At 47.1% G+C, this 19,977-nt stretch overlaps 7 non-coding genes and 1 pseudogene across 7 annotated transcripts; all 8 read left to right on the top strand.

Moving 5' to 3' along the window:
* The first annotated feature begins 2,676 nt into the window (after positions 1–2,676).
* LOC130326923 (U2 spliceosomal RNA) lies at positions 2,677–2,852 on the top strand (annotated as a pseudogene).
* A 2,097-nt stretch (positions 2,853–4,949) lies between these two features.
* LOC130326963 (U2 spliceosomal RNA) lies at positions 4,950–5,140 on the top strand. Its single transcript, XR_008871482.1, has one exon. It is a non-coding gene; the product is annotated as a U2 spliceosomal RNA (small nuclear RNA).
* A 2,092-nt stretch (positions 5,141–7,232) lies between these two features.
* On the top strand, positions 7,233–7,423 carry LOC130326962 (U2 spliceosomal RNA). The gene has a single exon (XR_008871481.1). It is a non-coding gene; the product is annotated as a U2 spliceosomal RNA (small nuclear RNA).
* A 2,098-nt stretch (positions 7,424–9,521) lies between these two features.
* Positions 9,522–9,712, top strand: LOC130326982 (U2 spliceosomal RNA). Its single transcript, XR_008871499.1, has one exon. It is a non-coding gene; the product is annotated as a U2 spliceosomal RNA (small nuclear RNA).
* Positions 9,713–11,806: 2,094 nt separating this feature from the next.
* On the top strand, positions 11,807–11,997 carry LOC130326961 (U2 spliceosomal RNA). Its single transcript, XR_008871480.1, has one exon. It is a non-coding gene; the product is annotated as a U2 spliceosomal RNA (small nuclear RNA).
* Positions 11,998–14,087: 2,090 nt separating this feature from the next.
* On the top strand, positions 14,088–14,278 carry LOC130326960 (U2 spliceosomal RNA). Its single transcript, XR_008871479.1, has one exon. It is a non-coding gene; the product is annotated as a U2 spliceosomal RNA (small nuclear RNA).
* Positions 14,279–16,365: 2,087 nt separating this feature from the next.
* On the top strand, positions 16,366–16,556 carry LOC130326902 (U2 spliceosomal RNA). Its single transcript, XR_008871433.1, has one exon. It is a non-coding gene; the product is annotated as a U2 spliceosomal RNA (small nuclear RNA).
* Positions 16,557–18,648: 2,092 nt separating this feature from the next.
* On the top strand, positions 18,649–18,839 carry LOC130326959 (U2 spliceosomal RNA). The gene has a single exon (XR_008871478.1). It is a non-coding gene; the product is annotated as a U2 spliceosomal RNA (small nuclear RNA).
* The last annotated feature ends 1,138 nt before the right edge of the window (positions 18,840–19,977 follow it).

The following is a 19,977-nucleotide window of genomic DNA, read 5'->3' as shown; positions in this document are numbered from 1 at the left end:
AGGAGCTGGAGGAGACCAAAAAGAGCTTGAAAAGGCACTTTGAGGAGGAATCCAAGCGAATCGTCTTTCGTTCCAAGGTGGAGAACCTGGAGAAGGGTGAGAAATGTAACTCTTTCTTTTTCAGGAAGCTCCATGCCGGCCACACGCCCCTGACTGAGCTACGAGATGAGACCGGACACATGAGGAGCGGCAAGGAGGAAGTGATGGGGGTCGTCCACGACTTCTACAGCAACCTCTACGCCCCCAAGTCATCCGACCCCGAAGCCGCCGAGAGGTTCCTGTCAGGTGTCACTAACGTTGTTGATCCCGCAGGTGCGGCGGCTATGGACGATCCCTTGACGGTGGGGGAGCTGCTCTCTGCCGCTAAATCCTTTAAGCCCGGCAGGACCCCGGGCAGTGACGGTCTCCCGGCCGAGCTCTACGTAGCGCTGGGTGACCTGATCTGTCCGGACCTGTTGGAGGTGTACGAGGAGATGGTGGTGGGGGGCAGAATGCCTCCGTCGTTGAGGGAAGGGATGATCACGATCTTGTATAAGCGGAAGGGGGAGAGATGTGACCTGAAAAACTGGCGTCCCATCTCTCTCCTGAACGTGGACTACAAGATCCTCGCCAAGGTGCTGGCCAACAGGCTGAAACCTGTCATGGGGCAGATCGTCCATCCGGACCAGACCTGCAGCATTCCTGGCCGCAGGATTGCCGACAGCCTTGCCCTTGTGAGAGACACGGTCCATTACATCCAGGACCGCGGGGGCCGCGCCGCCCTGGTCAGCTTAGATCAGGAGAAGGCGTTCGACCGTGTCTCCCACGCATTCATGGACAGGGTTTTGCGCAGGCTGGGTCTGGGGAAGATGTTTTGCTCTTTTGTTAACGTTATGTATTTTGACATTTACAGCACGGTGTTGGTGAACGGCTGGAAGACTGACCCCTTTCCTATTCTTTCAGGGGTTAGACAAGGCTGCCCTCTTTCACCTCTCCTTTTTGTTTGTGTTATAGAGCTCTTCGCTGAGACTATCCGGCAGAATGGAGAGATCAGAGGGATCACCGCACCAGGACCAGATCGCCACGAGGTCAAGTGCTCGCTCTACATGGACGACGTGACCGTCTTCTGCGCTGACCAGCGTTCGGTGACTGCACTCGTCCAGACCTGCGAGGACTTCGGCAGAGCTTCGGAGGCAAAAGTCAACTGCGGGAAGTCGGAGGCCATGCTCTTCGGGGAGTGGCACCTGGCTTCTTCCGCCCCCTTCCCCTTTACTATTAAGCCGGACTTCATTCAAATTCTTGGAGTCTGGTTCGGGAAGGAAGGAGCGGCCCTTAAGTCTTGGCAAGACCGACTAGGAAGGATAAACTCAAAGATCGGACTGTGGAGCTCCAGAAAGCTCACGATGGAAGGCAAGGCACTTGTCCTGCGGAGTGAAGTTTTGCCTGTGCTCCAATATACCGCACAGGCCTGGCCTCCCCATACCACCGTTTGCAAGGCCATCACCCGGACAGTGTTTGGCTTCGTCTGGGGCAAAATGGACAGAGTCAAGAGGACCGTGATGTACAAGGAACCCCGCAAGGGTGGGAAGGGAATACCCGACATCCCCGCTCTGCTGAGGGCCTCCTTTGCATGTGTCACGGTGCAGCGGACTCTTGTTGAAAAGACTGGCTCAGCGGGCAGGTCCATGTCTCGCTTGCTTCTCATGCCCCTCTGGAGACAGCTGGGCTGGGACAAGTGGGACAGCTCCATCCCTTACAATTGGAACACTCCCTGGTTCTATGGGGATGTTGTCCGGTTTGTGAGGGAGCACCAGCTGGAAGGACTGAAACCCGACCTATGGAAGCCGAAGACAATCCACAAGCTCATCCGAGCTAAGGACTTGACCGAGCTGGTTCCGGGACTCCCCGCAGCCACTGCAGAGACAGTTTGGAACAATGTGGCCTCAAAGCGGCCTACCAATGGACACAAGGACTTGTCGTGGATGGCCGTCATGGGAGGTCTCTCTCTCAGGTCATTCATGCATGCCCGCAACCTGTGCAAGACCCGGTACTGCCCCCGTTGCCCCTACGTGGAGGAAACATCTTTCCACGTGTTTTGGCAGTGCCCCTTTGCACAGGGTCTGTTGGACGCCCTAGAACATGAACTCAGAGACTCAGTGCCCAGGAGCTGCCTATCGTACCATTCGGTGCTTTACGGCCTGTTCCCTGGGACCCACGACGTGGAGGCCATCCAGGAGGCCTGGCGCCTTATGAACTGTTTTAAGGACGCAGTGTGGCTTGCCAGGAACCGCCTCGTGATCAACAGGGAAAACATGTCCGTCCGGGACTGCCGCAGGTTCATCAAGAACCTGCTTAGAGACTATTCCATCTTGGACAGCTCGGCCGTTGATGAGGAAGAAGAGGAGTGAAGACCCCTCTCCTTCTCCCATGTCTCCCTGAAGATACAGCCCAACAGTTTGGCCCTGTGATCCGCCCCCTCCCTACCCCCACATAGTCGCCCACACCCCTACCCCGATCACAGATTGTATTAATTGGTTTTTGTTTGATCTCTTGTGCCTTTCTATTGCAGGATTGAGCTGAATGTTAGAGTAGCATGGTGTGCGATGTATAGCTTAGGGAACCTTTGCTGTGTATTGTACTATCATGCTTTGTGTGACTGTAATTTATTGTACGACTTGTAATGACTGAACGGAAAATAAAGCTCTTTCAATCAAAAAAAATCTGTTCTTATCAGTTTAATATCTGATACGTCCCCTATCTGGGGACCATATATTAAATGGATTTTTGAGAACGGGGGCCGATTTCGAAGCTTGCTTCCGTCGCCCTATGCATTGACCCGATATGGCAGTATCTTCGGGTACAGTGCACCACCCCCTTACAGGGTTAAAAAGAAAGATTCCTACTTTCATTGCTACCTGCTTGCTGGCTAGCCAGCTAGCCAGCCCTGTGGGCCTTGCTGCTGCTGCAGCCAAAAAACAAAAGGTGGTGCTGCTGCTGCTTCTGCTGCTTCTGCTTCTGCTTGTGTCTGGCCGCTGTTGGAGCGTCCAGGCACAGGACTTCTGCTGCTGCTGACTAAATGGCCTCCTTAATTGGATCATTTGAGTAGCCAGCACACCTGTGCAGGTAGGGCATGACATGATAGGCAGCTGCCTTGATAGCGGGTGGGTGCTGAATGTTCCTAATTGACAAAATAAGATTAATGCTTATGAAGAAATATAAAATCTCATCCCTTCCCCAATATCGCGCCACACCCCTACCCCTTAATTCCCTGGTTGAACTTGATGGACATATGTCTTTTTTCGACCGTACTAACTATGTAACTATGTAACATAACATGGGGGGGGGGGGGGGGGGTCTCCTGGCTGTTCACACAGGTGTGTCATTGCTGTACATTGACCATGCATTGCTTCTGTGGTATTGCAAAGGCAAAGACAAATGCTTCCAGCCATCCATTGCACTAATGGATTGGTCATCAGCTGGCTGTCTATGTCCCGCATCAATATAGACCAAAGTACAGAGGGTTAGGCTATGCTATTGTGCACCTACCTGATGCATCAGAAGGTGCGAGGCCCTTGCTAAATTCTGTGCACAGACTTTGAGATCTATACTTTAGACTGTATCTAAACCTGCTCCAACATGGACTGACATTCTGGCCTACTTTCAGCCGATGCGACTTGTCTGTCGCTGAACAGTCGCTTTTTATGTATTCAGCACCTATGTATAATGTTGTAAAAATGCTCTAGAAGCTAAAGTCGCAGAAATGTCACACATATTTGGCCTGCAACTTTCTGTGCGACAAATTCAGACAGGAAAAATCAGTATAAATCCTTAGAAAATTATCCCCCAGTGTCTCCATCTGCTGGCGGTATTGAATAAGCATTGCTGCACTGATGGGGTATGCATTAGACGAAAAAAAAGAAGAAAAAGAAGAATAATACGCCCAGAAAAGAGGCGAAAAGGAGAAAAACGTAAAAAAACTTGAAAAAAAAGTAAGAGGAAGAGAAGGGAAAAAAAGGTGGAAATGGGTTTAAAAGTGATTTCGGCGGAGAAATATATATATATATATATATATATATATATATATATATATATATATACGCGCACACACACACATATATATAAACGTATTCTCCGTTGAGATATTGCAGCCGCTGCTGTGTCCAGGCCCAGGAGCCTTAGCACTGTGCTGTGATGTCACTCAATACCACTGACATCACTAGGTGTAAACAACATCTCTCCTTTGCTGTGTATGTGACTATGGAGCTGTTTGGTGATGTCGTCTATTATGGCCTTCATAGAAGCAACAGGAGATTGTTGCATCCATCTAGAACCCTCAGAACTACAGTGCTATGATGTCACTCACTTCCACAGGCCTTGCAGAGTGTAAACAACAACAACCCAGCTTTGTTGTGTATGTAACCATAGGGATTTGTGATGTCACCTAGAACCTTCACAGCAGCGACAGCTTTATGAGGAGCATCAGCACTGCTCTGCCTGAGCAGAACCATCACCGCCATAGGTTGTCAAATAACCCGGGTTTAACCCACACAGGTAAGTCCAATGGGGTGCAGGCATGTCCTCTATGCTTACAGCTTCCCGTGGGTGTTGGTTTGATACCGTTTGGGGACAGCCAAGGAGGCATCTGCAGGCAACAAAGGTAGGTGTGTGCTTGTGTGTGTGTTTCCTATGCAGATCCTAAGCCCAGTGTCACATGCAAGTAGGAGGAGTAAGAAGGGTTCCTGGCAAATCCGGGTTATGGATTGCATTTAAAAAGGCCCCGTGGGAGTGCAATGGGCCCCTGTCTTGCTGCTTAGCAATAATGGTATGGGTTTAGGTTCTGCTGTGTGTACTGGTGGTTGACTGCCCCCCAGCCCAGAGTGTGCATGGAAAATTGTCTGGCAGCCTCCCTGACAGCAAGCAGTGATAGTGCCCATGAAGGGCACCTTGTTGGGCCCGCCCCTTTCACGGTTATCGCTTCTCGGCCTTTTGGCTAAGATCAAGTGTAGTATCTGTTCTTATCAGTTTAATATCTGATACGTCCCCTATCTGGGGACCATATATTAAATGGATTTTTGAGAACGGGGGCCGATTTCGAAGCTTGCTTCCGTCGCCCTATGCATTGACCCGATATGGCAGTATCTTCGGGTACAGTGCACCACCCCCTTACAGGGTTAAAAAGAAAGATTCCTACTTTCATTGCTACCTGCTTGCTGGCTAGCCAGCTAGCCAGCCCTGTGGGCCTTGCTGCTGCTGCAGCCAAAAAACAAAAGGTGGTGCTGCTGCTGCTTCTGCTGCTTCTGCTTCTGCTTGTGTCTGGCCGCTGTTGGAGCGTCCAGGCACAGGACTTCTGCTGCTGCTGACTAAATGGCCTCCTTAATTGGATCATTTGAGTAGCCAGCACACCTGTGCAGGTAGGGCATGACATGATAGGCAGCTGCCTTGATAGCGGGTGGGTGCTGAATGTTCCTAATTGACAAAATAAGATTAATGCTTATGAAGAAATATAAAATCTCATCCCTTCCCCAATATCGCACCACACCCCTACCCCTTAATTCCCTGGTTGAACTTGATGGACATATGTCTTTTTTCGACCGTACTAACTATGTAACTATGTAACATAACATGGGGGGGGGGGGGGGTCTCCTGGCTGTTCACACAGGTGTGTCATTGCTGTACATTGACCATGCATTGCTTCTGTGGTATTGCAAAGGCAAAGACAAATGCTTCCAGCCATCCATTGCACTAATGGATTGGTCATCAGCTGGCTGTCTATGTCCCGCATCAATATAGACCAAAGTACAGAGGGTTAGGCTATGCTATTGTGCACCTACCTGATGCATCAGAAGGTGCGAGGCCCTTGCTAAATTCTGTGCACAGACTTTGAGATCTATACTTTAGACTGTATCTAAACCTGCTCCAACATGGACTGACATTCTGGCCTACTTTCAGCCGATGCGACTTGTCTGTCGCTGAACAGTCGCTTTTTATGTATTCAGCACCTATGTATAATGTTGTAAAAATGCTCTAGAAGCTAAAGTCGCAGAAATGTCACACATATTTGGCCTGCAACTTTCTGTGCGACAAATTCAGACAGGAAAAATCAGTATAAATCCTTAGAAAATTATCCCCCAGTGTCTCCATCTGCTGGCGGTATTGAATAAGCATTGCTGCACTGATGGGGTATGCATTAGACGAAAAAAAAGAAGAAAAAGAAGAATAATACGCCCAGAAAAGAGGCGAAAAGGAGAAAAACGTAAAAAAACTTGAAAAAAAAGTAAGAGGAAGAGAAGGGAAAAAAAGGTGGAAATGGGTTTAAAAGTGATTTCGGCGGAGAAATATATATATATATATATATATATATATATATATATATATATATACGCGCACACACACACATATATATAAACGTATTCTCCGTTGAGATATTGCAGCCGCTGCTGTGTCCAGGCCCAGGAGCCTTAGCACTGTGCTGTGATGTCACTCAATACCACTGACATCACTAGGTGTAAACAACATCTCTCCTTTGCTGTGTATGTGACTATGGAGCTGTTTGGTGATGTCGTCTATTATGGCCTTCATAGAAGCAACAGGAGATTGTTGCATCCATCTAGAACCCTCAGAACTACAGTGCTATGATGTCACTCACTTCCACAGGCCTTGCAGAGTGTAAACAACAACAACCCAGCTTTGTTGTGTATGTAACCATAGGGATTTGTGATGTCACCTAGAACCTTCACAGCAGCGACAGCTTTATGAGGAGCATCAGCACTGCTCTGCCTGAGCAGAACCATCACCGCCATAGGTTGTCAAATAACCCGGGTTTAACCCACACAGGTAAGTCCAATGGGGTGCAGGCATGTCCTCTATGCTTACAGCTTCCCGTGGGTGTTGGTTTGATACCGTTTGGGGACAGCCAAGGAGGCATCTGCAGGCAACAAAGGTAGGTGTGTGCTTGTGTGTGTGTTTCCTATGCAGATCCTAAGCCCAGTGTCACATGCAAGTAGGAGGAGTAAGAAGGGTTCCTGGCAAATCCGGGTTATGGATTGCATTTAAAAAGGCCCCGTGGGAGTGCAATGGGCCCCTGTCTTGCTGCTTAGCAATAATGGTATGGGTTTAGGTTCTGCTGTGTGTACTGGTGGTTGACTGCCCCCCAGCCCAGAGTGTGCATGGAAAATTGTCTGGCAGCCTCCCTGACAGCAAGCAGTGATAGTGCCCATGAAGGGCACCTTGTTGGGCCCGCCCCTTTCACGGTTATCGCTTCTCGGCCTTTTGGCTAAGATCAAGTGTAGTATCTGTTCTTATCAGTTTAATATCTGATACGTCCCCTATCTGGGGACCATATATTAAATGGATTTTTGAGAACGGGGGCCGATTTCGAAGCTTGCTTCCGTCGCCCTATGCATTGACCCGATATGGCAGTATCTTCGGGTACAGTGCACCACCCCCTTACAGGGTTAAAAAGAAAGATTCCTACTTTCATTGCTACCTGCTTGCTGGCTAGCCAGCTAGCCAGCCCTGTGGGCCTTGCTGCTGCTGCAGCCAAAAAACAAAAGGTGGTGCTGCTGCTGCTTCTGCTGCTTCTGCTTCTGCTTGTGTCTGGCCGCTGTTGGAGCGTCCAGGCACAGGACTTCTGCTGCTGCTGACTAAATGGCCTCCTTAATTGGATCATTTGAGTAGCCAGCACACCTGTGCAGGTAGGGCATGACATGATAGGCAGCTGCCTTGATAGCGGGTGGGTGCTGAATGTTCCTAATTGACAAAATAAGATTAATGCTTATGAAGAAATATAAAATCTCATCCCTTCCCCAATATCGCGCCACACCCCTACCCCTTAATTCCCTGGTTGAACTTGATGGACATATGTCTTTTTTCGACCGTACTAACTATGTAACTATGTAACATAACATGGGGGGGGGGGGGGTCTCCTGGCTGTTCACACAGGTGTGTCATTGCTGTACATTGACCATGCATTGCTTCTGTGGTATTGCAAAGGCAAAGACAAATGCTTCCAGCCATCCATTGCACTAATGGATTGGTCATCAGCTGGCTGTCTATGTCCCGCATCAATATAGACCAAAGTACAGAGGGTTAGGCTATGCTATTGTGCACCTACCTGATGCATCAGAAGGTGCGAGGCCCTTGCTAAATTCTGTGCACAGACTTTGAGATCTATACTTTAGACTGTATCTAAACCTGCTCCAACATGGACTGACATTCTGGCCTACTTTCAGCCGATGCGACTTGTCTGTCGCTGAACAGTCGCTTTTTATGTATTCAGCACCTATGTATAATGTTGTAAAAATGCTCTAGAAGCTAAAGTCGCAGAAATGTCACACATATTTGGCCTGCAACTTTCTGTGCGACAAATTCAGACAGGAAAAATCAGTATAAATCCTTAGAAAATTATCCCCCAGTGTCTCCATCTGCTGGCGGTATTGAATAAGCATTGCTGCACTGATGGGGTATGCATTAGACGAAAAAAAAGAAGAAAAAGAAGAATAATACGCCCAGAAAAGAGGCGAAAAGGAGAAAAACGTAAAAAAACGTGAAAAAAAAGTAAGAGGAAGAGAAGGGAAAAAAAGGTGGAAATGGGTTTAAAAGTGATTTCGGCGGAGAATATATATATATATATATATATATATATATATATATATATATATATATATATACGCGCACACACACACATATATATAAACGTATTCTCCGTTGAGATATTGCAGCCGCTGCTGTGTCCAGGCCCAGGAGCCTTAGCACTGTGCTGTGATGTCACTCAATACCACTGACATCACTAGGTGTAAACAACATCTCTCCTTTGCTGTGTATGTGACTATGGAGCTGTTTGGTGATGTCGTCTATTATGGCCTTCATAGAAGCAACAGGAGATTGTTGCATCCATCTAGAACCCTCAGAACTACAGTGCTATGATGTCACTCACTTCCACAGGCCTTGCAGAGTGTAAACAACAACAACCCAGCTTTGTTGTGTATGTAACCATAGGGATTTGTGATGTCACCTAGAACCTTCACAGCAGCGACAGCTTTATGAGGAGCATCAGCACTGCTCTGCCTGAGCAGAACCATCACCGCCATAGGTTGTCAAATAACCCGGGTTTAACCCACACAGGTAAGTCCAATGGGGTGCAGGCATGTCCTCTATGCTTACAGCTTCCCGTGGGTGTTGGTTTGATACCGTTTGGGGACAGCCAAGGAGGCATCTGCAGGCAACAAAGGTAGGTGTGTGCTTGTGTGTGTGTTTCCTATGCAGATCCTAAGCCCAGTGTCACATGCAAGTAGGAGGAGTAAGAAGGGTTCCTGGCAAATCCGGGTTATGGATTGCATTTAAAAAGGCCCCGTGGGAGTGCAATGGGCCCCTGTCTTGCTGCTTAGCAATAATGGTATGGGTTTAGGTTCTGCTGTGTGTACTGGTGGTTGACTGCCCCCCAGCCCAGAGTGTGCATGGAAAATTGTCTGGCAGCCTCCCTGACAGCAAGCAGTGATAGTGCCCATGAAGGGCACCTTGTTGGGCCCGCCCCTTTCACGGTTATCGCTTCTCGGCCTTTTGGCTAAGATCAAGTGTAGTATCTGTTCTTATCAGTTTAATATCTGATATGTCCCCTATCTGGGGACCATATATTAAATGGATTTTTGAGAACGGGGGCCGATTTCGAAGCTTGCTTCCGTCGCCCTATGCATTGACCCGATATGGCAGTATCTTCGGGTACAGTGCACCACCCCCTTACAGGGTTAAAAAGAAAGATTCCTACTTTCATTGCTACCTGCTTGCTGGCTAGCCAGCTAGCCAGCCCTGTGGGCCTTGCTGCTGCTGCAGCCAAAAAACAAAAGGTGGTGCTGCTGCTGCTTCTGCTGCTTCTGCTTCTGCTTGTGTCTGGCCGCTGTTGGAGCGTCCAGGCACAGGACTTCTGCTGCTGCTGACTAAATGGCCTCCTTAATTGGATCATTTGAGTAGCCAGCACACCTGTGCAGGTAGGGCATGACATGATAGGCAGCTGCCTTGATAGCGGGTGGGTGCTGAATGTTCCTAATTGACAAAATAAGATTAATGCTTATGAAGAAATATAAAATCTCATCCCTTCCCCAATATCGCGCCACACCCCTACCCCTTAATTCCCTGGTTGAACTTGATGGACATATGTCTTTTTTCGACCGTACTAACTATGTAACTATGTAACATAACATGGGGGGGGGGGGGGGTCTCCTGGCTGTTCACACAGGTGTGTCATTGCTGTACATTGACCATGCATTGCTTCTGTGGTATTGCAAAGGCAAAGACAAATGCTTCCAGCCATCCATTGCACTAATGGATTGGTCATCAGCTGGCTGTCTATGTCCCGCATCAATATAGACCAAAGTACAGAGGGTTAGGCTATGCTATTGTGCACCTACCTGATGCATCAGAAGGTGCGAGGCCCTTGCTAAATTCTGTGCACAGACTTTGAGATCTATACTTTAGACTGTATCTAAACCTGCTCCAACATGGACTGACATTCTGGCCTACTTTCAGCCGATGCGACTTGTCTGTCGCTGAACAGTCGCTTTTTATGTATTCAGCACCTATGTATAATGTTGTAAAAATGCTCTAGAAGCTAAAGTCACAGAAATGTCACACATATTTGGCCTGCAACTTTCTGTGCGACAAATTCAGACAGGAAAAATCAGTATAAATCCTTAGAAAATTATCCCCCAGTGTCTCCATCTGCTGGCAGTATTGAATAAGCATTGCTGCACTGATGGGGTATGCATTAGACGAAAAAAAAGAAGAAAAAGAAGAATAATACGCCCAGAAAAGAGGCGAAAAGGAGAAAAACGTAAAAAAACGTGAAAAAAAAGTAAGAGGAAGAGAAGGGAAAAAAAGGTGGAAATGGGTTTAAAAGTGATTTCGGCGGAGAAATATATATATATATATATATATATATATATATATATATATATATATACGCGCACACACACACATATATATAAACGTATTCTCCGTTGAGATATTGCAGCCGCTGCTGTGTCCAGGCCCAGGAGCCTTAGCACTGTGCTGTGATGTCACTCAATACCACTGACATCACTAGGTGTAAACAACATCTCTCCTTTGCTGTGTATGTGACTATGGAGCTGTTTGGTGATGTCGTCTATTATGGCCTTCATAGAAGCAACAGGAGATTGTTCTATCCATCTAGAACCCTCAGAACTACAGTGCTATGATGTCACTCACTTCCACAGGCCTTGCAGAGTGTAAACAACAACAACCCAGCTTTGTTGTGTATGTAACCATAGGGATTTGTGATGTCACCTAGAACCTTCACAGCAGCGACAGCTTTATGAGGAGCATCAGCACTGCTCTGCCTGAGCAGAACCATCACCGCCATAGGTTGTCAAATAACCCGGGTTTAACCCACACAGGTAAGTCCAATGGGGTGCAGGCATGTCCTCTATGCTTACAGCTTCCCGTGGGTGTTGGTTTGATACCGTTTGGGGACAGCCAAGGAGGCATCTGCAGGCAACAAAGGTAGGTGTGTGCTTGTGTGTGTGTTTCCTATGCAGATCCTAAGCCCAGTGTCACATGCAAGTAGGAGGAGTAAGAAGGGTTCCTGGCAAATCCGGGTTATGGATTGCATTTAAAAAGGCCCCGTGGGAGTGCAATGGGCCCCTGTCTTGCTGCTTAGCAATAATGGTATGGGTTTAGGTTCTGCTGTGTGTACTGGTGGTTGACTGCCCCCCAGCCCAGAGTGTGCATGGAAAATTGTCTGGCAGCCTCCCTGACAGCAAGCAGTGATAGTGCCCATGAAGGGCACCTTGTTGGGCCCGCCCCTTTCACGGTTATCGCTTCTCGGCCTTTTGGCTAAGATCAAGTGTAGTATCTGTTCTTATCAGTTTAATATCTGATACGTCCCCTATCTGGGGACCATATATTAAATGGATTTTTGAGAACGGGGGCCGATTTCGAAGCTTGCTTCCGTCGCCCTATGCATTGACCCGATATGGCAGTATCTTCGGGTACAGTGCACCACCCCCTTACAGGGTTAAAAAGAAAGATTCCTACTTTCATTGCTACCTGCTTGCTGGCTAGCCAGCTAGCCAGCCCTGTGGGCCTTGCTGCTGCTGCAGCCAAAAAACAAAAGGTGGTGCTGCTGCTGCTTCTGCTGCTTCTGCTTCTGCTTGTGTCTGGCCGCTGTTGGAGCGTCCAGGCACAGGACTTCTGCTGCTGCTGACTAAATGGCCTCCTTAATTGGATCATTTGAGTAGCCAGCACACCTGTGCAGGTAGGGCATGACATGATAGGCAGCTGCCTTGATAGCGGGTGGGTGCTGAATGTTCCTAATTGACAAAATAAGATTAATGCTTATGAAGAAATATAAAATCTCATCCCTTCCCCAATATCGCGCCACACCCCTACCCCTTAATTCCCTGGTTGAACTTGATGGACATATGTCTTTTTTCGACCGTACTAACTATGTAACTATGTAACATAACATGGGGGGGGGGGGGGTCTCCTGGCTGTTCACACAGGTGTGTCATTGCTGTACATTGACCATGCATTGCTTCTGTGGTATTGCAAAGGCAAAGACAAATGCTTCCAGCCATCCATTGCACTAATGGATTGGTCATCAGCTGGCTGTCTATGTCCCGCATCAATATAGACCAAAGTACAGAGGGTTAGGCTATGCTATTGTGCACCTACCTGATGCATCAGAAGGTGCGAGGCCCTTGCTAAATTCTGTGCACAGACTTTGAGATCTATACTTTAGACTGTATCTAAACCTGCTCCAACATGGACTGACATTCTGGCCTACTTTCAGCCGATGCGACTTGTCTGTCGCTGAACAGTCGCTTTTTATGTATTCAGCACCTATGTATAATGTTGTAAAAATGCTCTAGAAGCTAAAGTCGCAGAAATGTCACACATATTTGGCCTGCAACTTTCTGTGCGACAAATTCAGACAGGAAAAATCAGTATAAATCCTTAGAAAATTATCCCCCAGTGTCTCCATCTGCTGGCGGTATTGAATAAGCATTGCTGCACTGATGGGGTATGCATTAGACGAAAAAAAAGAAGAAAAAGAAGAATAATACGCCCAGAAAAGAGGCGAAAAGGAGAAAAACGTAAAAAAACGTGAAAAAAAAGTAAGAGGAAGAGAAGGGAAAAAAAGGTGGAAATGGGTTTAAAAGTGATTTCGGCGGAGAATATATATATATATATATATATATATATATATATATATATATATACGCGCACACACACACATATATATAAACGTATTCTCCGTTGAGATATTGCAGCCGCTGCTGTGTCCAGGCCCAGGAGCCTTAGCACTGTGCTGTGATGTCACTCAATACCACTGACATCACTAGGTGTAAACAACATCTCTCCTTTGCTGTGTATGTGACTATGGAGCTGTTTGGTGATGTCGTCTATTATGGCCTTCATAGAAGCAACAGGAGATTGTTGCATCCATCTAGAACCCTCAGAACTACAGTGCTATGATGTCACTCACTTCCACAGGCCTTGCAGAGTGTAAACAACAACAACCCAGCTTTGTTGTGTATGTAACCATAGGGATTTGTGATGTCACCTAGAACCTTCACAGCAGCGACAGCTTTATGAGGAGCATCAGCACTGCTCTGCCTGAGCAGAACCATCACCGCCATAGGTTGTCAAATAACCCGGGTTTAACCCACACAGGTAAGTCCAATGGGGTGCAGGCATGTCCTCTATGCTTACAGCTTCCCGTGGGTGTTGGTTTGATACCGTTTGGGGACAGCCAAGGAGGCATCTGCAGGCAACAAAGGTAGGTGTGTGCTTGTGTGTGTGTTTCCTATGCAGATCCTAAGCCCAGTGTCACATGCAAGTAGGAGTAGTAAGAAGGGTTCCTGGCAAATCCGGGTTATGGATTGCATTTAAAAAGGCCCCGTGGGAGTGCAATGGGCCCCTGTCTTGCTGCTTAGCAATAATGGTATGGGTTTAGGTTCTGCTGTGTGTACTGGTGGTTGACTGCCCCCCAGCCCAGAGTGTGCATGGAAAATTGTCTGGCAGCCTCCCTGACAGCAAGCAGTGATAGTGCCCATGAAGGGCACCTTGTTGGGCCCGCCCCTTTCACGGTTATCGCTTCTCGGCCTTTTGGCTAAGATCAAGTGTAGTATCTGTTCTTATCAGTTTAATATCTGATACGTCCCCTATCTGGGGACCATATATTAAATGGATTTTTGAGAACGGGGGCCGATTTCGAAGCTTGCTTCCGTCGCCCTATGCATTGACCCGATATGGCAGTATCTTCGGGTACAGTGCACCACCCCCTTACAGGGTTAAAAAGAAAGATTCCTACTTTCATTGCCACCTGCTTGCTGGCTAGCCAGCTAGCCAGCCCTGTGGGCCTTGCTGCTGCTGCAGCCAAAAAACAAAAGGTGGTGCTGCTGCTGCTTCTGCTGCTTCTGCTTCTGCTTGTGTCTGGCCGCTGTTGGAGCGTCCAGGCACAGGACTTCTGCTGCTGCTGACTAAATGGCCTCCTTAATTGGATCATTTGAGTAGCCAGCACACCTGTGCAGGTAGGGCATGACATGATAGGCAGCTGCCTTGATAGCGGGTGGGTGCTGAATGTTCCTAATTGACAAAATAAGATTAATGCTTATGAAGAAATATAAAATCTCATCCCTTCCCCAATATCGCGCCACACCCCTACCCCTTAATTCCCTGGTTGAACTTGATGGACATATGTCTTTTTTCGACCGTACTAACTATGTAACTATGTAACATAACATGGGGGGGGGGTCTCCTGGCTGTTCACACAGGTGTGTCATTGCTGTACATTGACCATGCATTGCTTCTGTGGTATTGCAAAGGCAAAGACAAATGCTTCCAGCCATCCATTGCACTAATGGATTGGTCATCAGCTGGCTGTCTATGTCCCGCATCAATATAGACCAAAGTACAGAGGGTTAGGCTATGCTATTGTGCACCTACCTGATGCATCAGAAGGTGCGAGGCCCTTGCTAAATTCTGTGCACAGACTTTGAGATCTATACTTTAGACTGTATCTAAACCTGCTCCAACATGGACTGACATTCTGGCCTACTTTCAGCCGATGCGACTTGTCTGTCGCTGAACAGTCGCTTTTTATGTATTCAGCACCTATGTATAATGTTGTAAAAATGCTCTAGAAGCTAAAGTCGCAGAAATGTCACACATATTTGGCCTGCAACTTTCTGTGCGACAAATTCAGACAGGAAAAATCAGTATAAATCATTAGAAAATTATCCCCCAGTGTCTCCATCTGCTGGCGGTATTGAATAAGCATTGCTGCACTGATGGGGTATGCATTAGACGAAAAAAAAGAAGAAAAAGAAGAATAATACGCCCAGAAAAGAGGCGAAAAGGAGAAAAACTTAAAAAAACGTGAAAAAAAAGTAAGAGGAAGAGAAGGGAAAAAAAGGTGGAAATGGGTTTAAAAGTGATTTCGGCGGAGAAATATATATATATATATATATATATATATATATATATATATATATACGCGCACACACACACATATATATAAACGTATTCTCCGTTGAGATATTGCAGCCGCTGCTGTGTCCAGGCCCAGGAGCCTTAGCACTGTGCTGTGATGTCACTCAATACCACTGACATCACTAGGTGTAAACAACATCCCTCCTTTGCTGTGTATGTGACTATGGAGCTGTTTGGTGATGTCGTCTATTATGGCCTTCATAGAAGCAACAGGAGATTGTTGCATCCATCTAGAACCGTCAGAACTACAGTGCTATGATGTCACTCACTTCCACAGGCCTTGCAGAGTGTAAACAACAACAACCCAGCTTTGTTGTGTATGTAACCATAGGGATTTGTGATGTCACCTAGAACCTTCACAGCAGCGACAGCTTTATGAGGAGCATCAGCACTGCTCTGTCTGAGCAGAACCATCACCGCCATAGGTTGTCAAATAACCCGGGTTTAACCCACACAGGTAAGTCCAATGGGGTGCAGGCATGTCCTCTATGCTTACAGCTTCCCGTGGGTGTTGGTTTGATACCGTTTGGGGACAGCCAAGGAGGCATCTGCAGGCAACAAAGGTAGGTGTGTGCTTGTGTGTGTGTTTCCTATGCAGATCCTAAGCCCAGTGTCACATGCAAGTAGGAGGAGTAAGAAGGGTTCCTGGCAAATCCGGGTTATGGATTGCATTTAAAAAGGCCCCGTGGGAGTGCAATGGGCCCCTGTCTTGCTGCTTAGCAATAATGGTATGGGTTTAGGTTCTGCTGTGTGTACTGGTGGTTGACTGCCCCCCAGCCCAGAGTGTGCATGGAAAATTGTCTGGCAGCCTCCCTGACAGCAAGCAGTGATAGTGCCCATGAAGGGCACCTTGTTGGGCCCGCCCCTTTCACGGTTATCGCTTCTCGGCCTTTTGGCTAAGATCAAGTGTAGTATCTGTTCTTATCAGTTTAATATCTGATACGTCCCCTATCTGGGGACCATATATTAAATGGATTTTTGAGAACGGGGGCCGATTTCGAAGCTTGCTTCCGTCGCCCTATGCATTGACCTGATATGGCAGTATCTTCGGGTACAGTGCACCACCCCCTTACAGGGTTAAAAAGAAAGATTCCTACTTTCATTGCTACCTGCTTGCTGGCTAGCCAGCTAGCCAGCCCTGTGGGCCTTGCTGCTGCTGCAGCCAAAAAACAAAAGGTGGTGCTGCTGCTGCTTCTGCTGCTTCTGCTTCTGCTTGTGTCTGGCCGCTGTTGGAGCGTCCAGGCACAGGACTTCTGCTGCTGCTGACTAAATGGCCTCCTTAATTGGATCATTTGAGTAGCCAGCACACCTGTGCAGGTAGGGCATGACATGATAGGCAGCTGCCTTGATAGCGGGTGGGTGCTGAATGTTCCTAATTGACAAAATAAGATTAATGCTTATGAAGAAATATAAAATCTCATCCCTTCCCCAATATCGCGCCACACCCCTACCCCTTAATTCCCTGGTTGAACTTGATGGACATATGTCTTTTTTCGACCGTACTAACTATGTAACTATGTAACATAACATGGGGGGGGGGGGGTCTCCTGGCTGTTCACACAGGTGTGTCATTGCTGTACATTGACCATGCATTGCTTCTGTGGTATTGCAAAGGCAAAGACAAATGCTTCCAGCCATCCATTGCACTAATGGATTGGTCATCAGCTGGCTGTCTATGTCCCGCATCAATATAGACCAAAGTACAGAGGGTTAGGCTATGCTATTGTGCACCTACCTGATGCATCAGAAGGTGCGAGGCCCTTGCTAAATTCTGTGCACAGACTTTGAGATCTATACTTTAGACTGTATCTAAACCTGCTCCAACATGGACTGACATTCTGGCCTACTTTCAGCCGATGCGACTTGTCTGTCGCTGAACAGTCGCTTTTTATGTATTCAGCACCTATGTATAATGTTGTAAAAATGCTCTAGAAGCTAAAGTCGCAGAAATGTCACACATATTTGGCCTGCAACTTTCTGTGCGACAAATTCAGACAGGAAAAATCAGTATAAATCCTTAGAAAATTATCCCCCAGTGTCTCCATCTGCTGGCGGTATTGAATAAGCATTGCTGCACTGATGGGGTATGCATTAGACGAAAAAAAAGAAGAAAAAGAAGAATAATACGCCCAGAAAAGAGGCGAAAAGGAGAAAAACGTAAAAAAACTTGAAAAAAAAGTAAGAGGAAGAGAAGGGAAAAAAAGGTGGAAATGGGTTTAAAAGTGATTTCGGCGGAGAAATATATATATATATATATATATATATATATATATATATATATATATATACGCGCACACACACACATATATATAAACGTATTCTCCGTTGAGATATTGCAGCCGCTGCTGTGTCCAGGCCCAGGAGCCTTAGCACTGTGCTGTGATGTCACTCAATACCACTGACATCACTAGGTGTAAACAACATCTCTCCTTTGCTGTGTATGTGACTATGGAGCTGTTTGGTGATGTCATCTATTATGGCCTTCATAGAAGCAACAGGAGATTGTTGCATCCATCTAGAACCCTCAGAACTACAGTGCTATGATGTCACTCACTTCCACAGGCCTTGCAGAGTGTAAACAACAACAACCCAGCTTTGTTGTGTATGTAACCATAGGGATTTGTGATGTCACCTAGAACCTTCACAGCAGCGACAGCTTTATGAGGAGCATCAGCACTGCTCTGCCTGAGCAGAACCATCACCGCCATAGGTTGTCAAATAACCCGGGTTTAACCCACACAGGTAAGTCCAATGGGGTGCAGGCATGTCCTCTATGCTTACAGCTTCCCGTGGGTGTTGGTTTGATACCGTTTGGGGACAGCCAAGGAGGCATCTGCAGGCAACAAAGGTAGGTGTGTGCTTGTGTGTGTTTCCTATGCAGATCCTAAGCCCAGTGTCACATGCAAGTAGGAGGAGTAAGAAGGGTTCCTGGCAAATCCGGGTTATGGATTGCATTTAAAAAGGCCCCGTGGGAGTGCAATGGGCCCCTGTCTTGCTGCTTAGCAATAATGGTATGGGTTTAGGTTCTGCTGTGTGTACTGGTGGTTGACTGCCCCCCAGCCCAGAGTGTGCATGGAAAATTGTCTGGCAGCCTCCCTGACAGCAAGCAGTGATAGTGCCCATGAAGGGCACCTTGTTGGGCCCGCCCCTTTCACGGTTATCGCTTCTCGGCCTTTTGGCTAAGATCAAGTGTAGTATCTGTTCTTATCAGTTTAATATCTGATACGTCCCCTATCTGGGGACCATATATTAAATGGATTTTTGAGAACGGGGGCCGATTTCGAAGCTTGCTTCCGTCGCCCTATGCATTGACCCGATATGGCAGTATCTTCGGGTACAGTGCACCACCCCCTTACAGGGTTAAAAAGAAAGATTCCTACTTTCATTGCTACCTGCTTGCTGGCTAGCCAGCTAGCCAGCCCTGTGGGCCTTGCTGCTGCTGCAGCCAAAAAACAAAAGGTGGTGCTGCTGCTGTTTCTGCTGCTTCTGCTTCTGCTTGTGTCTGGCCGCTGTTGGAGCGTCCAGGCACAGGACTTCTGCTGCTGCTGACTAAATGGCCTCCTTAATTGGATCATTTGAGTAGCCAGCACACCTGTGCAGGTAGGGCATGACATGATAGGCAGCTGCCTTGATAGCGGGTGGGTGCTGAATGTTCCTAATTGACAAAATAAGATTAATGCTTATGAAGAAATATAAAATCTCATCCCTTCCCCAATATCGCGCCACACCCCTACCCCTTAATTCCCTGGTTGAACTTGATGGACATATGTCTTTTTTCGACCGTACTAACTATGTAACTATGTAACATAACATGGGGGGGGGGGGGGGGTCTCCTGGCTGTTCACACAGGTGTGTCATTGCTGTACATTGACCATGCATTGCTTCTGTGGTATTGCAAAGGCAAAGACAAATGCTTCCAGCCATCCATTGCACTAATGGATTGGTCATCAGCTGGCTGTCTATGTCCCGCATCAATATAGACCAAAGTACAGAGGGTTAGGCTATGCTATTGTGCACCTACCTGATGCATCAGAAGGTGCGAGGCCCTTGCTAAATTCTGTGCACAGACTTTGAGATCTATACTTTAGACTGTATCTAAACCTGCTCCAACATGGACTGACATTCTGGCCTACTTTCAGCCGATGCGACTTGTCTGTCGCTGAACAGTCGCTTTTTATGTATTCAGCACCTATGTATAATGTTGTAAAAATGCTCTAGAAGCTAAAGTCGCAGAAATGTCACACATATTTGGCCTGCAACTTTCTGTGCGACAAATTCAGACAGGAAAAATCAGTATAAATCCTTAGAAAATTATCCCCCAGTGTCTCCATCTGCTGGCGGTATTGAATAAGCATTGCTGCACTGATGGGGTATGCATTAGACGAAAAAAAAGAAGAAAAAGAAGAATAATACGCCCAGAAAAGAGGCGAAAAGGAGAAAAACGTAAAAAAACGTGAAAAAAAAGTAAGAGGAAGAGAAGGGAAAAAA

The sequence above is a fragment of the Hyla sarda genome, unplaced genomic scaffold (genome assembly GCF_029499605.1).
Source record: "Hyla sarda isolate aHylSar1 unplaced genomic scaffold, aHylSar1.hap1 scaffold_289, whole genome shotgun sequence".
NCBI lineage: Eukaryota > Metazoa > Chordata > Amphibia > Anura > Hylidae > Hyla > Hyla sarda.
This window is presented reverse-complemented; position numbering and strand designations above follow the sequence as displayed.